Here is a 16,813-nt window from a genome sequence, read left to right as displayed (position 1 = left end):
TTCTTTTCTTTCACCTTTATTTTCACTCTAGTATTGGTATTTTATTGCTTTGATTGCTCTGCGGCTCCGTAGTTGTTTCTATAAACGCCTAACATTGGCAGGAAGCCTCATTGCAGTAATTTGCATTGAGTCCTCATTTCTTCTTAGTTCATTTTTCTTTCTCATGTTTGTCATGAGCTGTAACTGTTATGTATAGAAAGCAAAAGCACGGAAGCATGGGCAAGTTTGTACGACATCGTTCATCAACTGTACAGCGCTGAATGACGAGTACAGGCAGAAAAAACATGAAGGTCCTGTATTTTCCCTATACCTGTATTGCCTATATGAAATCGCCAGAATACGAAAGAAAGGCTGATTCTGTCAAATATCCCACGATAGCAGCGCAACACAACCTAATCAAACCAACATACAATGAAGTGAAGGGAGGCATAGGGAACATGATTTGCGGTTTTTGGCGGTAGTATAGTAAATACGACGTACTACATGGAAATGAATTCAAGTGGCTGAAAGAACCAACTTTCCGCTGGTAGGGATCGAACCTACAACTTTCGAATAACGCGCCTGATGCTCTACCTTGTTGAGCTACAGTGGCAGTCGATTTACCATCTACTTTTGCTTGGCATTTATGTTCGTGTAATCCTGGGAACCAGCGCCACTCGTATAGCTATGGCGGTGAGTGTGGAACACCCTTTTTGCCATCTGGCGTCACGTAGAACGTGATCTTACGAACTGGCAGCTAAACAATAAGCCCTTGTATGCTACCTGAAGGCATCAAGTCTACCTGGACGAGCCCCTCGTCCTAGCAGCGAGGATATGTTCAGCCAAAGTAGAAGGAGAACGCTATTGTTGTATTTACATTACTGCGTTTTTCGAACAAAATAAAGGAAATTGCGTTCAGAAAGACAACTGTATCAACCTGAAGAGATTCACCCCTGCTTGATGGTGTCCTTTTAAACCTTCACAATCTCTTGCAAGCTTAATCTGTGTGCTTAATTTAAAGGGACACTAAAGAGAAACAATGAATTGGTTTACATTCATAAAGTGTGCTCCGAGAACTCTTGTGTAGTTTATTTCACCACCATAGGTTTATTATTAGAGGAGAAAACCAAGCTCAAAGTTTCATTTTTAAATTTCGCGCCGAGCTTTGTCATTCGTGACGTAAAAGATTTCAAAGAGCATTTAACGTATTTTGGCGCCAATGGCTCGACGAAATTTCCACAAACTCGTTATGTCAAGTCTCTGCCCCCCTCAGAGGACAATGTACTTCGATTTAACCGATTAGGAACTACGTAGGCCCAAGCAGGCGCCGTCAAAAATATGTGACGTCATGGCAAATGGTGCGGGAATTCCAAGGTGGCGTCGCCACCTGTATTTTCTTTTTGCGCGTTTTCTCGCTTGTTAAGCGTCTTCTCGCCGCAAGCGTGGTGTTTTTGGTATCGTGGAAGCCTACTTTACTAATGCGAGAAAAATCGTTTTGCCCTTTAGTGTCCCTTTAAACCGATTTTGTCCCAGTTCGTCCCTGGCTAGATGCACCGCTGTTTCTTATATGTCCTGTTTGTGTTTCTTGTATATGTCCTGGCTTTAGTTATCTTACTGGAATTTGAACTGACTTTAGGTAATGTGCGTGCCTAAACTGCATGCTTCTTTGTGTTTTTTGCGCGTGTCTGACAAATAACTTCAGTGGGCTCTTTAGGTTGAGTGTGGTACTATGTAAATTTTTATGTCTATGGCCTTCACTATCTTGCATTTCTATATAAAAATAAACCGCGGCTGGGGCCAATTAAAGGCACAAACACTCATTGGCATAATATATTTGAAAATGGCTGCACGTCGCGGTGTTCCACTCACTGAAAAAAGTCACACACGTTCGTTTAGACACGTGACGTAGCGTTTATGTTGAAACCACGCTGAAAGGTACAATTGCCATTGTGTATTCCTCCTTATACTGAGCCCGCAAAAGCAGCAATCGCGATGAAATTACCTCACACAAATAAGAAATTGGGTGAGTTAGTATAGACTATCTTACGTAAGACATGTGGGCGCCGCTGCCTTGGGCTGTCAAACGAATATGTTCTTATTTTTGTATTTCTCGACGTGAATCGATAAGTTAAGAAAAAAAAAAAAAACATCGAATGCACCAATCCAACCGTTATCATGTGTATACGTCATCCGTAGCGCTGTTCGTTCATTTGTTAAAGATGCAAAAGATGCAAGACCCATCCGTAAAATAGTCTATTGGTCCATAGCTGTGACAGCTGCATGAATGACCAGACTAAGAAAAATAAAATAAGAAAGGAAAAAAGAAACTATGAAAATCTCTAACAGGGCCTTTGATCTCCCCCCCACCCCCAAGTTTTTTTCTCTTGGTCGGGGTTACATAATATGATAATTGTTGGGGTTTCACATCCCAAAACCATGATATGATTATGACGGGTGCCGTAGCCGAGTGCTCCGCAAATTTTGACATTCTGGTGTTCTTACACGTGCATCTAAATTTAAGTACTACACGGGCTTCTAGGATTTCCACTCCGTCGAAATGCAGCCGCCGCGACCGAGATGCTATCCCCCGACCTTCAGGTCAGCAGTCGAGCACCATAACCTCTAGACCACTGTGGCGGGTTGTGACCTGTGTTGAGACGCACTGTTGCCTCCGCGAATTTCGGCACGCGCATGCCGCGGCATGCAAAACGGAGTCGGCGACGGCGCGACCGCGTACATATTGCGTCAGTAAGAGTTCCCCGCAAAGCAGCCGATTGGTGTACGCAGTCCCGCGACGTCGCAGACGAGGAGACACCTTGGTCCACAGCAGTCGTCACCAGTCTGCGTCGATGAATCTGCATCTTCGTTACCGGCTGTCAACGCACAGAGCGGGGCCGAGCTCCTGTAAAGGCGTGCACGCGAACTTCGACGCACGGTTTGGTACAACACAGACATACACACGTACGTGCGGCAGCGCGGTGCATCCGCTGGGGTTGGTTGGCTGGCGCGCTCTTCCCGAGAACTTGGCTAATGATGTCCTCAAAAGATCGATGCCAACTTTTAATAATGCCCCAACGCAAGGAGGTGACACACAAAGGCTCGGTAGGGGCGAGTCGCCCAACGACCCCCCCCCCCCTCCACCCACCTCTTACCCCTGTATATATAGATCCCCGTTTCGATCGCCTTCGATCGTTTGCAATGCGGTCTTTCCTCTCTCTCGGCCCTACCATTGTTCGGGCCTAGACGGGCGCACGCCATACTCTTCCTGTGGGCTGGCCGCGGCCTCCTGTTGGCGGGAACCGAAGCTTCCTTTTTGTCCGCGACCTGGCTATGCCTTCGCCATTCGCGCTTTCTTTTATTGTCTCCTTGTCTTTTATTGACGGGTCCAAGTGTTGCTCTTTCAATTCTCTATCGGTCGAGTTGGTTGCGTGGTACACCGCTGATGCATTGAGAACAACAGATCGCACGACGTGGTCTCTCGGAGGTCTTGCTTCAAACCCAGACGCACTTTGTGCCCCTTTAGCGTAGTGAGTTCAACGACGCCTGCAAAGCAGAATGTGCTGGCCTAACCGTATACAGCTTACTAAAGATACGTGAATATTGACATATGAAAATTTTCCGCCCTTAAAAATTTTGTCATTCATTCTCTGTACGTTCAGAAGGTTGGTGACAAAAGGTATTGCTGCTTCTGGGCAATTTGTGCTGGCCGGTGGTAACATGTTTTGTTTATTTAAGTGAGTCTGAAGTAGGGACAGTCCACCTTCTTCTTTTTTATATGGCAATCGCAATAAGCATTTTGCCACAGGTTACAGAGGAGGCATGGCAGTTATTCATGGTGAAATTTGCAGCGTGCGTATAAGTGACAGGGACTCAAAGAATAGAGTCAAGCGAGCGCTCGTTTGTCTCTCTTCTTTCTGTCCCTGACAACTGCGCACGCTACATATTTCAAAATGAATACCTACCAACTCGACCAGCTATCAGTTTTACTGCAATTCCAGGCATGGCAGGAATGCCTGTAGACTACCTGTCATACTTCTTGTCTGGGTCAATGCGTTGTATCACCCATTTTACTACATAAAATATTTAGACATTGAAATCATGTTGGCCCCAGTCGGGCATTTTTCCCTAGTGTAAGTCGTGCTGCGCTTCTCAGAATTGCATTGTCATACACGCTCATTACGTATCGCAGCCACTGCTTGTTCGAGCACGCATATTATTCTCTATTTTCCGCCGTCCATCAGTATTCGTTCATTTCTTTTTGTTTAACCTGTCCTATCTATTCTCTTCTTTATTTGTTAGCTCAGCCAGCTGTTTTGTGAAGGGGGCAATATCTCTGTATCACCGTATGTCGGTACAGGTTAATTTAACATCTGCTACCAACATCCCCAAAGAATCACTTTCCCCTGCTCACCTGGGGCTATAAACTTCGGTTTGATTTGGCTCAATTTGTAGCGCGATTTGTATAAGGTGCCACGACAAGTTGAACCCATGGTCGGTGCGCCGCCGGTGTTTGCTTGTCTCGACCTGTCGCTCCTCGATCTACCTTTCTCTTCTTTTTGCGCCCATCACCGACGCAGGTTATACGCATTCTGTTCTTTCTCGTCGTTCGTGCTGAGCCGAAACTATAGCTCCAGCCAGATGATCGAGTTGCGTTGGCAGCAGCAGGCGGCCATCGACGAGGAAGAAGCAACAACGGAGCGGCGTTGTCGTTGCTGCCGCGGCCGATCGGCGGCGGATGATGATCGGCTTCGATCGCCTCCCCCCCCCCCCGGACCATCCAGCTCGCGGTCCCGGCGACAGAGTCCCGCCTCAACGTCGCCCGGAGCTCACGAGCGCAAGAGATTGCGCCGTTTATTGTTTTTGAATCGCTCCCCAACCGAGCGCGGCAGTGGTGCTTGATCGATGCTCCGTCGCGGCCCTGTCGCTCTGAATTTCTTATACGAGAACGCGCTTCGCTGCCTCGGGCGCTCCCTTTCTTACCTCCTCCCTCCCATCCTTCCCACTTGTTTTATTTTCCCCTTTTCCCCTTCATATTTGGCAATTTTTGCTTTTCGATATTCCAACTCGCCGTGCCCTGCGGGAGATGGCGAACCTCTTTTTTTTTTGGTTTTGCTGCTCCGTTCTTTAGTTTCGGTGCGTATACGTAAAGAGTAAAAAAAAAAAAAACCGAAAGCGACAGCTCCTGTAGTCGGAACGCGAGCACGGGGTCTCTTCGATTAGGCGCGTCATCTTTTTCTTAGCTTTCATTTATACTCTCGTATCCCCCTTTTTTCCTTGCTCGGCGCGCGCGCGCGCGTTTTATTCGCGGAGTTGTACCGAAAAGGAGCTTGGCGAAGTCAATAATTTGATAAAGCTGGTGAAAGGACTTGTATCGGCCGCTGAAGAGGTCGTTCTCATTTCTCTTTCCCCCTGCGCGAGGTTCTCCCCTCGGTCGCGATCCGGTTGCGCGTTTTGTGTGGCCACCCCAAAGAAAGGGGTATACGTCAGGGATTGACTTAGAGCGAAGACACGTCCACGTTTTTTTTTTATTGTACTATGGCCCAGTTTCATCCTTCGCGAAGTATAGCTACTGTTGCACTGCGGAGGAGCTTCGCCAACGCAGCATACAGGCAATATTGCAACAAGATGACACGAAGTGTATTAGCACTCGGACCTCGGTTGACCAATCGCTTTTGTCGCCAGAGTGCAGTCTTACTATGCTTCTGAACAACGAAGATGAAGCTATTGCATCATATTGCGTCACATTCCGGTGCTTAGAGGACAGAAGAAACGTATTGGTAGAGTTTTTTTTAAATGTCGATTAAATGTGCGACTGGTTTCCCGACCTTATATCTTTCCGTTACAAGAAAAAAGAAATAAACAGACATCTAGTACTCTCTTTCCGTTTTGTCCTTTTACAGTGCACATTTCATTGATTGATTGATTGATTGATTGATTGATTGATTGATTGATTGATTGACTCAAACTTTGACAGCAGGTCAATGGTGGACAAACGGTAGTATCACGCCGCAGTTAACGTTCCGTCAAGGATACCTATACCGTTAATGCACTCACGAATACAAGTCCCCCTGGTGAAACTTTTATTAAAGCCTGAGGCATCTCTTGTACGAGAAGCGCTGAATAATTCAAGTCTATATGTACGTGGACACCTATGCATTGCGTGCCTGTGCGTGTCATGCACCCGACTACAAACGTTTGCGAAGAATTACGACAAAAAGCTACATTTTCTCGCAAGTGAATGATCGGGTTCCGAAGTCAGTGGTTTAGCATCCCGTTTAGCCTGCCAACCATTGTGCGCTTCCAAAATCAGCCCATTTTCGATAGAGGCGAAAATGCTGCAGGCCCGTGTGCTCACATTTAGGTGCATGTTATGAACCCCAGGTAGTCGAAATTTACGGAGCCCTACACTTTGGCATCTCTCATAATCATATCGTGGTTTTGGGACGTTAAACCCCAGATATCTAAAAAAAATTAAGATAATCATATCGTGGTTTTGGGACGTTAAAGCCCAACAGTTATAATTATTATAAAATCAGCCATTTTCATAGAGAAAGCTATCGTAGGTTTCTATACATGATGCAATCTCTGGTCTAACACCAAGAAACAAAAACTCAAGATATGCTCCGTAAAATAATGATAACAAAAATCACAGGGTCTCTTATGCACTCGCCTAAGACGACCGGAAGGCGAAAGCCATCATCTTCTTTGACTTCTCAGTCGATGTACTGATCCTCCCCCGCCACCCTCCGAAAGCTTTCGACACAATAACGTGGTGCCGAAAGTGTCCAGGATCGGCCCACCTTTCACCAAGCTACGGTGTCACGTGAGGACGTAATCATGTCACGTTACGTCATTGTGACGTCCCTGCGAGGTCAAGATGGCGTCCCAAACTTTGGTGATCTGTGACGTCACAATGACGGCATATGATGACTCATCACGTGATTATTTGTTGCATCCCTCGTGTTGACGCCGCCGACGGGGGACGCCGGTCAATTCTCGCGTTTGATGAGGCATCTAAGGCTTCCGCCTTAATAAATGTGACACTCACGTAGGAACCATCTCCCCGTTTACTAACACCGTGTTATCGCGTTGTAGTAATATGCAACGTGCATGCGTATAATTTACTTCTGATAACGATGTCGGGAGCAAGGAAGAAAGGCAAGGAAGAAAGTTAGTTAGCAACGTATGAATGAATCCACCCAATATGGCTAAAGATCTGCCTACGCTGGCATGAAGGCAACTTAACCGGTACCGAGGAACCGGAAGCACAAGGTTCCTACGTTCAAAAACATTGTGCGGCACTCAAAGGTGAACATTCTGTGACTGTCTGGTTGGGGACTAGAAAGGAGACAGCCTAGTTTGACACCAATCAAATATTTATTTGGCCGGTGTCGAAGAGTGTGATATAGACAGCTAGGTCTTTTACCGAACACGCTATTCAATTCTGTGGTATTTTTTACTGAAAATTAAAAAAATAATAAAAATGCTATAATAAGCAGCTGTCGTCTTCACAGAAAAACGCTACGTCGGGGCAGATATGCTTGGCCGCTGCTGGAGTGAAATAGGAATGAGTTATTCACAAAAACTTGTTTACTAAGCTTTAATTACCAACTTGAAGGCGGTTGATTATATGGAAAATTCGCAAGGCGTCACACCTTTTTTTTATTTTTTTTTTTACAAATCCAAAGGATCCATTAGAGCGGACTTGGGCATCTGGTGTAGCATAGTGAAACACACAGTGCGCAACTATGCTTACCAAGAATGACGACAAAAAGTGGAATTTTTGTGGTACTATGGGCTGTATGGGCTGTATGCCTAATAGCTTTCGTCATCAATTTTTTGTATAAGAGGTCTCCGGACTGATGTACAGTTTTATCCATGGAGAAGATAAATTGTGTCCCCGTCAGGCACGTAAGCAAGGGGGGGGGGGCGCTAAAATTCGTCCAGCCTTTTATATTCCCGGGAAATTTTTTTTCTTTTTACCATGAAAAGACTTTCTTTCGAATAATTAGGCCTTGGGCCCCCCCCCCCCCCCCCCCCCCGAAAAAAAATCCTGGCTACGTGCCTGGTCCCCGTCGTAGTTGCGCGCTGTGTGTTTCACTGTCCAAAGGACCGCACGTAATTTGACATATTCGTCATCAAAATTAAGGGACATCGAAATATATATACGATATATGCAAACCAAGCGCCCCAGGCGCAACTTCACGAGTGGCGAAGTTTACGTGTGGTGAAGTTGAATGCAGGCGCCTCGAGGCAGCATCGTGTTGTGGAAAGCGGCATGTCATCTCCCTTACACCAGCGGATCGCCTTAGCTTTGCATGTGATGTTTAGTGCTTATCCGTTTCTTTAGCGCTGCACGCAAGAAGACCGCGATTTTCACCTTTTCTTTTGTTGTATAGCGCAAAACTCAGGGGCAGCCACTGCGGCACTTCTTCTTGCAGAGAGTACGACAGATGAAAGAATGTTCAGCGCCATTTTATAGTTTTTATGAAAGAAACAGATCAGCACCACATACCACACGCGGAGTACAAGCGGCCTACTCGTATATTGCAATTAATAGTAATTGTTGGGGTTTAACGTCCCAAAACCGCGATATGATTATGAGGGACGCCGTTGTGGAGGGTTACGGAAATATCGACACCTGGGTTTTTTTAGTGTGTACCTAAATCTAAGTACACGGGCATAAAGTATTTTCGCCTCCATCGAAAATGCGGCCGCGGCGGCTGGGATTCGATCTCACGGCATTCGGGTCAGTAGTCGAGCACCATAACCATTAGACCACCGTGGCGGGTCGTGACGCCCCACAACTTTCCTATATAGACAACTGCGCTCAAGTTGACATAAAAAAGTTAATTAACCAGCCTACATTAAGGTTTCTTTTCAAACTAACTTTAGCAGCGGCGAAGTATACTTTCGCCGCAACGTAGAGTTTGTGTGCGAAGACGGCAGGTGCTTCAGTGAAATTTTATTTTAAAAATACTATGGATTACCATAAGGAACAAAATAAACACAACCTGCATAGCGGCTGTAAAAAAGTTACAGTAGTTTTTTGTATCAACCCGCAATTACTAACCACAGAAGTTATTCGGTAATCCCTCAGTGACCTTATGTGCACGAAATATTCGTCCATTATATTTATGTGTTGCTTCTCTTTACGTTCTATCACTGCCTAACTAAAGCTTGCTCGGGTGTCACGAATCATGAGATTAACCATAGACTATGAATCATGAGGGTGCTGTAAATTATGGGACAAAGGAGTTCCAAGATTAGGCACTTAATAGCAGCCAAATAACCATGTGGGAAACCTTACATGATTCTTATATTCATAACAAAGCGTGCTCCTTATCTTACTTAGCCTGAGCCTCATGGAGCGTGTTCAAGTTGGCGACAGCTTATACAACTTTGTGATTGAGGTCATAATTTTGTCTGAGGACAAACGAGTTGAATATTTGTTGAGGTCTAGTTTTGAAAACCGAAGTTTTCTGTAGCAGGTGTTATACCACTTCTAACAGAATTAACAATAGCTATTCAGTAAGCTTTTCATCGTGTACATCTGCATATTTTATACACCCATGCCCACAGGCGTTTAGGAAAGCCATGCCGCGATTTGAAACTTGAGGGTGTGTATCACAACGGAAGCTCGTGATGTAACGAAATAATTTATGGCCTGTATGCTTAATAGCATTCGTCATTAATTTTCTGTATAAGAGGTGTCCGGACTCATCTACAGTTTTATCCATGCAGAAGACAAATAACCAACTGTATTCGGCGTTCTGGATCAGACCTCGACCTATTAAATGGAATGGTGACATTAAGTTCCTTGAAAGGACATTCACCACATGTGACGAGGCGCGCATTGGGTTACCTTGTCATATACAACTGGGAAATTCACTTGAGCTAGAGCGTTTTCGGTATAGTCTGCCCACCTTTTGCAGAAAATGGGGTGTGGGTGAGGTGGGAGGTGGGGACCTGACAGAGGCATGAAGCAATATTTATGGAGGCATTTTACACCTATCATATTCTTTGAGAAGAATTGTGAACTGCGGCTAAAATAGTATACGAGAGACACTGAAAATCAACGCATTTATATGCTGAAGTTAAGAGAGTCTATATGGCTCTGCAGGAAGCTACACCGCAGTGCAATTCAGAACGAAACTGTCTCGGGAACACGGTTTATATTTCAGCACAGAAACGTAAATAGCGGCTGTTGTGTTCGCCTGAACAACAAATGAAAAAAAAAATGAACACTACATCCAAGATATTTGTGGTTACGAATATTTGGTAACTACAGATATTGGGGTGCACTTTCCAACTATAAGTAGCCCTGATTTGAACACAGACCATTTTTAATGATGCATCGCAACGACTGCCCCAAAGCGATTACTGTAACAGTTGCAGAGTTTATTAGTGATCAAGGATTATTGCAAAAAAATTTATATATGCTAGCGCGAGTTCACGTATCGCAAAAAGAATTACCTCTCCAACACCACTTTCGCGCTTTCTTTTATTTTAATCAGTTAAGCAATTTTATGACACACCTGACGTTTCGTAATTGAACACATCCCCTCCAATTAATAGGAAACATCTCCTGACGCCTTGGGACTCTATTAGCTACTTCTACTGTCTTGCGAGTGACAGTCCAGAAGAATGGTGGAGGCGACATGCTAGATGCCCGTGTGCTTACATTTAGCTGCACGTTGAAGAACGCCAGGTGGTCGAAATTTCCGGGGACCTCCGCTACCGCGTCTCTCATAATATTATCGTGGTTTTCGGACGTCAAACCCTAATATTTTTGTATTAGGTTCAGAAGTACAATGCACTGCAGCAGATATGTGTCTTATTAGCAAGTAGTAACGTATTTAAACCAGCGCTTAGTGTGAGCGCTTGCTTCCATTTTGTTGCGCAGGCTGCGCAGAAGTTAAGCATATAGACAAAACGCTGTAGTACGGTCGGTTAATAAACGCAAGAAGTTATCGATTCACCGTAATGGCATGCAAATAATGGCATTGGGTAAAGACATGAGGCAGCACCGCACCGATGACCTGTAACCGATTTGTCGTTTCTTTAGCTGCATGGACACGCACCCCTAACAGAACATGAGATAAGTTAAGTGGCGCTGACGTAATATATCTCATGAACAAAACCATGAGCAGGTACGAGTGTGCTTTATCTGCGACGCGCATAGTACAGGAAACGCCCGTTTCGTAAATGAAAGCATTTTCTTTTTCTTACCTCTACAGTGCCATTCCACTTTCGCTCAGGTTTTCAGATATATTAGTGACCATTGGTCTAGGATTTGAATACGCGACGTAGATGTCGCGTTGTGTGCTGTGCTAAAAACAATACCCTGCTGTGTCCGCCCACGGCCGCTCGCAGCCGTGCTATGCCTCACGCAAAACACGCGACTTTTTTTGAAGTATTGGCTCGAAGAAATCAACATGCAGGCGTCTTCGACTGCACGGTCCCTTTTTGTGTTCAGTGATCAATCAATGAGGTTGAGCATTTAAGCTACCAGTACAACGTGAGAGAATCCAACGTTGACTGACAGCACCGCTGTACTCGAAGACCAAGGCCTAGCAAGCGCAATGATACGGCACATCTCGATCGAAGCACAGAGTGTTAAGTGGTATAACTCCATTCTGAAGGAAACCGCGTCCCAAGCCGGCAAAGGGTTCCAACCACGAATGTAAGTTGCATGCATCGCCTCGCCTTCTCATTCTAAAGTGTTGTCTGTGTCTCGTCGCAATCCCTCGACGTTAACAAACAGCAAGTCCATCTGCATTCGTTGATTTAAGTTGAGGAAACTTCATACGCGCAGAACTACCATATGTACTTGATAGAACAGAAATTTCCCAAGTTTATTATCTCCGCGGTGTGTCGGAGTGCGGTATTTTAAAATATTTCTCTTCGCTGTGTCTGAATGAACAACGACACTTACTGTCAAGCGTGTGTAATATCTAACGTTGTGTTCATTGAAATACTTTGAATCACTGCACTTAAATGCATGAAATGTTGCGCGTCCCAAACTTCATGAGTAGCAGCCAACATGTTCTTGGTTCTAAATAAGCTCAAACATTCTTTGTAATTTTGAAGGTGGATTTTAATTTACAACGGACAGAAATAATATCGTGACATGCCTAACATGCGCAGTAAAAAACTCTGCCATCGTTCACTTTGTGTGTTAATTCCGCCTCCGACAAGTACTTTTGGTCCTGCCCTTAATTTATTTTTGATGTTCTGTACTCGACCTGTGCGTCATCTGTGAAGCCGTTTAGCAGTTGGCATGTGTTATAGTAATGGAAGATGTGTCAGATCAGTGTTGTGATGTGTCCTTTGCTGAGAATTAACCTTTGCGACTTTGCCAGAATATACATTTCCATGATTAGGAAGGGGTAAACGACCGCATACACGGGCCTTAGGTCGTATATACGGCTGAACGTTCATACGACAGGGCAGTGCGAACTTGACATAGTCATTAGAAATGTTCGCGCATGCGTCCTCAGATCTAGTCGAACTCGAGCTAACAAAAGCAAATTATCACTGATTTCAATCCGATAATTTCGCGTGCGACGACTTCGTTTTGCTTTTGTTAGCTCGAGTTCGACTAGATACATTACAGTATACACTCGATAACGTGCTACAGCATTACACGGTTATCATTTTACCGTGAGAATGCACTCCCATTAAAAATAGTTGTCACATATCTTGGGCTTGCCTTTTCAAAAACTACATGAAAATTTAAGCATATGTAATGAGTTTAGTGGAGACAATTCGTTGTTCCGAGCGCTTCGTTCTTGATAACTTTTCTTGCGCAAACTTACAAAGGAACTGAACACAGCAAAGAAAGACGTACAAAACACATCAGCGCAAACTATTAACTGTTTAATACGTAGGTGAACATGATATATATATACAGTGACCACACGCATGCGCAGAGCTGCCCTAGCTACCGACGCCATCTAGCCTCGTTGATCAGCTCAATTTCCTTTTGGCTGAGTGCTATCCGAGGGAGCGCTTATACACGCGCCCCCTGCTGCCGTTTTTATAGTGTAGGCTTCGACGACCTCCCTTTTCGTCTGCTTGCTCGACCTGTGCAGAATTTCGGTTTCTTCAAGCACAGGACCACCCCAGTACCTGCTGCAGTGTGTCGCCAGATGCCCAAGAGCTTACAGGAGGCCACATGTTGTATCTGTGCTCCCGCAGCCTCTCGATGACGCGCCTTCCCGTCTGTACAATGTAATGAGCTCCGCGGGAAAGTTGGATCCTGTGCACGATGTTCTTCATGCATACAACATATCTTTTTGCATGTCTGGTCGAGCACATTCCGCCGTCGTTCCTGTCGCGGTCACCGTTAACTTTTGCGCACAATCCTACTATTAGCTTTTTCGGCGCAGTGAAGACCGTCCTCACACCGTACCTTGCTGCAACCTTCTTCATCCGCTGTGCCATCGTATGGGCATTGTGATGAAAGGTGGCCTTCTTTCATCTTTTGGCAGTTGTTCCTTTGTTTGCCTTAGCAAAACTGACGACATTATCGATACCAAAAAATGTCGTGCGTACCCACTCGTTTCAAGTCGCTTCATTTGAATGCTCACTCCAGCCTCTATAGAGAGCTTGCATGATTTCTTAATCGCTTCCTAGAAGGCACAAGCGTGTCAACAGTACACTCATGTGGCATGAAATACTGCCCCACTAGGCAAGAAGGTTGTGGTATATTATGTTTTACTAAGAGAATGGTGTCCTGAATGGTTGTTCCCCTCTCTGCACCGAAGTATCATGAGGTGAGAAGAAAGGCCGAATTCACTGCCCTTTCGTTCCGCTGCATGTCTGCCGAATAGTACTCGCCCGGAATTCCTAATTGTGATCGCTACCCATAATTTCGATGCGCGCAGGGACGGTGCCGGTTCATACGACCGGTGAGAATTTCTACCTCCGTAACTCGGAATCATGGACCCTGTCGTTTTTCGGTGGCTTTGTACTTTCAAGCACTCTATTCACGTACATTCAACAAATTCTTAAATCAATGTGTTGCAGCTATCTTGCGCCAAGTATTTAAAAATAAAACATATGCGCTAAGGGTGTCGAATTGGCCCAGTGTTTTTCTGATCCGTATGAAGCACGTCGTGATATTTTTTTTGTCCTATCCGTCAAACTGGGCAATTAACAAAGATTGCCTATTTAACTTTTAAAATAGTAATACAAGCAAAAAATCTTCAGTACAATATTTGTAGCGGTTGTTCACAAACGTCAGACTATTTCATCTATGCTAACTACACTGTTTATATTTTTTCTTGCCTTAAAAAAAATACTTGCTGCAGGCTAGCTGAAACACCCTGTATACTTACCTTGAACGTGGTAATGTTAAAGGAAGTGGACTTTTCGTACTTAAAGGAAATAGCTATAATATTACGTTTGAACAAAGTTAACACCCTTGTGGTTATGACCACAAGGGTGTTACCGGGAGCGACTAAAAAGCCACAAAAACATGCTCGCGTTGCCAGACCACTTTTTGGTGCTGTCCCTAGGAAATTCCAAGTGAGATGTACCTAGCCTAGTCCCGTGGCTCTAGGTGCGAGCGAGACGTTGATCATGCGATTTAACCATAGAAATGCAGGTGGCTTGATTTAATGGACGCACGAATAAAGGTGCATACTTGCTGATTTCATTGGGAAGGGCCCCTTTTTGAATAAGGGGCACGCAGTTCGCAAGGGGTGGGGGGGATCAGTTTTGTTTCAGCTCAACGAGATCACTCTGCGAGTGCAGGCATAGCCGCACAGTGCATTAGGTTTCATTTTTGTGTTAACCTTGCTGGCGTATCAAGCGCATTAGCTTACGAAGCTGGTTCTTTTTGGACGACGAAGTTTGAGACATGATCGGAACAGCTAGCACTCTATATATTCATATGAGCTGCTGTTGGGCTTTGTTTTGTGGTTCCAGAAAAGCCAGCTTTTCCCAAAAGGTGCCTTGGAAAAACGTTTACCTCCAATATTCCGTGATAGTCACCGAATAATCAATATTATTGCTTGTTTTAAACAAATGCTTGTAGCGATCGAGCCACCACGCGAACGAGCGTCACGCCGAAGCCGGCCTCCCTGTTTGGAGCACAGAATGTGTGTACTAGGAGGGCAGTGATGCAGATTGCTTATTTTCTCATCAGATCAGTGGAGTTCCCGGTGCCTACCGGACACATCGTGGTGATGGATTAGGCCATCCTCAACCGATATATGTTGCATATGCACGCATGGCTCCCATCGCATATGCGTGCGGTATCAAGCAGATATATGAAACACCATTGTGAATAACTTTTTCTGTTGTATACGGACTTATATGAACTCTGCCTAGCTGTTCTTTATGAAATATTTTTTTTCATTGCTCTGCTTTTCACATATCCTATCATAAGTGAAAAGGAGTAGCCGGTGCTATACAGAAGCACCAACATCTCCTAAATATCATATAATAAAAAAGTATTTGTTTACGCCAGGAAAATCAATGCTCCTCACCACATAATGCTTCGTTGAACCAACCAATATGTTACGAATGCACACTGTCGGCTAAATATATATACAGTAAAACTCACATACATCGGAATCAAAGGGCATCGCTAAATATAGTTCGATATACCCGTAATTAAAAACGCATAAAGTGGCTGTCTGAAGCTTATTCATTCTGGAAGGATCCGTTGATGGGCTAGTTGGTACATGTCTATATCAATACTGAGCATGTGCAGCGCAATGAAACGAAGACAAGAGAAGACACATAAACGACATAGGCAGTCTATGTCGTTTATGTGTCTTCTCTTGTCTTCGTTTCATTGTGCTGCACATACTCAGTACGTATCAATAAATATTCATGCGTCTCGGACTGTCCATCGAGACAATTGTTCGTTCTAAAGCTGCTTTGAAGCCGTTAAAGTTTTCCCATTGCTTATTTTTCATCAACCTGCTCGTGTGAAACGTGCAAGTATCGGAGCAGACAACACTTTTGCGCCACTGAAGCAACCTGGCGATACTCTTTCCGGCAACTAATTGCAACCACAGGTAGCAAGCTTCACAGCGTGGCGTTTAGTTTTCGTCGCATTACACCCCTGTTTAGCGGCAAAACTTACAAAGCAATTCCTTCATTGAGGAGCGCAAAGAAATCTGTGCTGCACACGCCGCCCATATTTCGACTCGTACCCTGCTTGTTTGCGCCATGCTTGCACTGCCCCTTGGATTCAATGCACTATATATTGACATTATATATACGTGCTACAAGATGACAGATTCACTATAGTTAGCTTTATGGCATTGCAGTTGTGTTATGCCACAAAGCATGCACTGTGCACTATGGTATCAACGATTCGTTGTGCAGCGAAGCCCACCAGCAGGGCAAATCGTGACTGCCACATACGTTACCTGATGCTTTGTCTTCTTTAATTACAAAATAGGCGCCCACGCAGTTTCCAGTCACCGTACGAGCACCCAAACGTCTAATAAATGCGCAAGTGCATAGCAAAGGTTTCTTCAATTCTTCTACCTGCCCCGCAAACGAATTAGCAGCAACCCTATTCATTAGAGAACAGACCAAGCCACTTCTTGGAATAGTGTCATGGAGAAACTTAATTATGCCAACAGAGATTATTACAAGATACCAATGAATCAGGTGGCCTGGAGCGCAATCGCACAGGGAACTTGCTGCACAATTGCGACGAGCCGCTACGTATGTCTACTTCAAACGCCAGCTGCTACATTTCAGGTCAAATAATAAATGCGCAGATGATGGATTTCTTAGCGCTGCTGTAGTCTTAACAATCTGTATCAATTCAAGCGAACACTCGCGAGGTAACATAAAGCAG

The sequence above is a fragment of the Rhipicephalus sanguineus genome, chromosome 5, assembly GCF_013339695.2.
Source record: "Rhipicephalus sanguineus isolate Rsan-2018 chromosome 5, BIME_Rsan_1.4, whole genome shotgun sequence".
Taxonomy (NCBI): Eukaryota; Metazoa; Arthropoda; class Arachnida; order Ixodida; family Ixodidae; genus Rhipicephalus; species Rhipicephalus sanguineus.
This window is presented reverse-complemented; position numbering follows the sequence as displayed.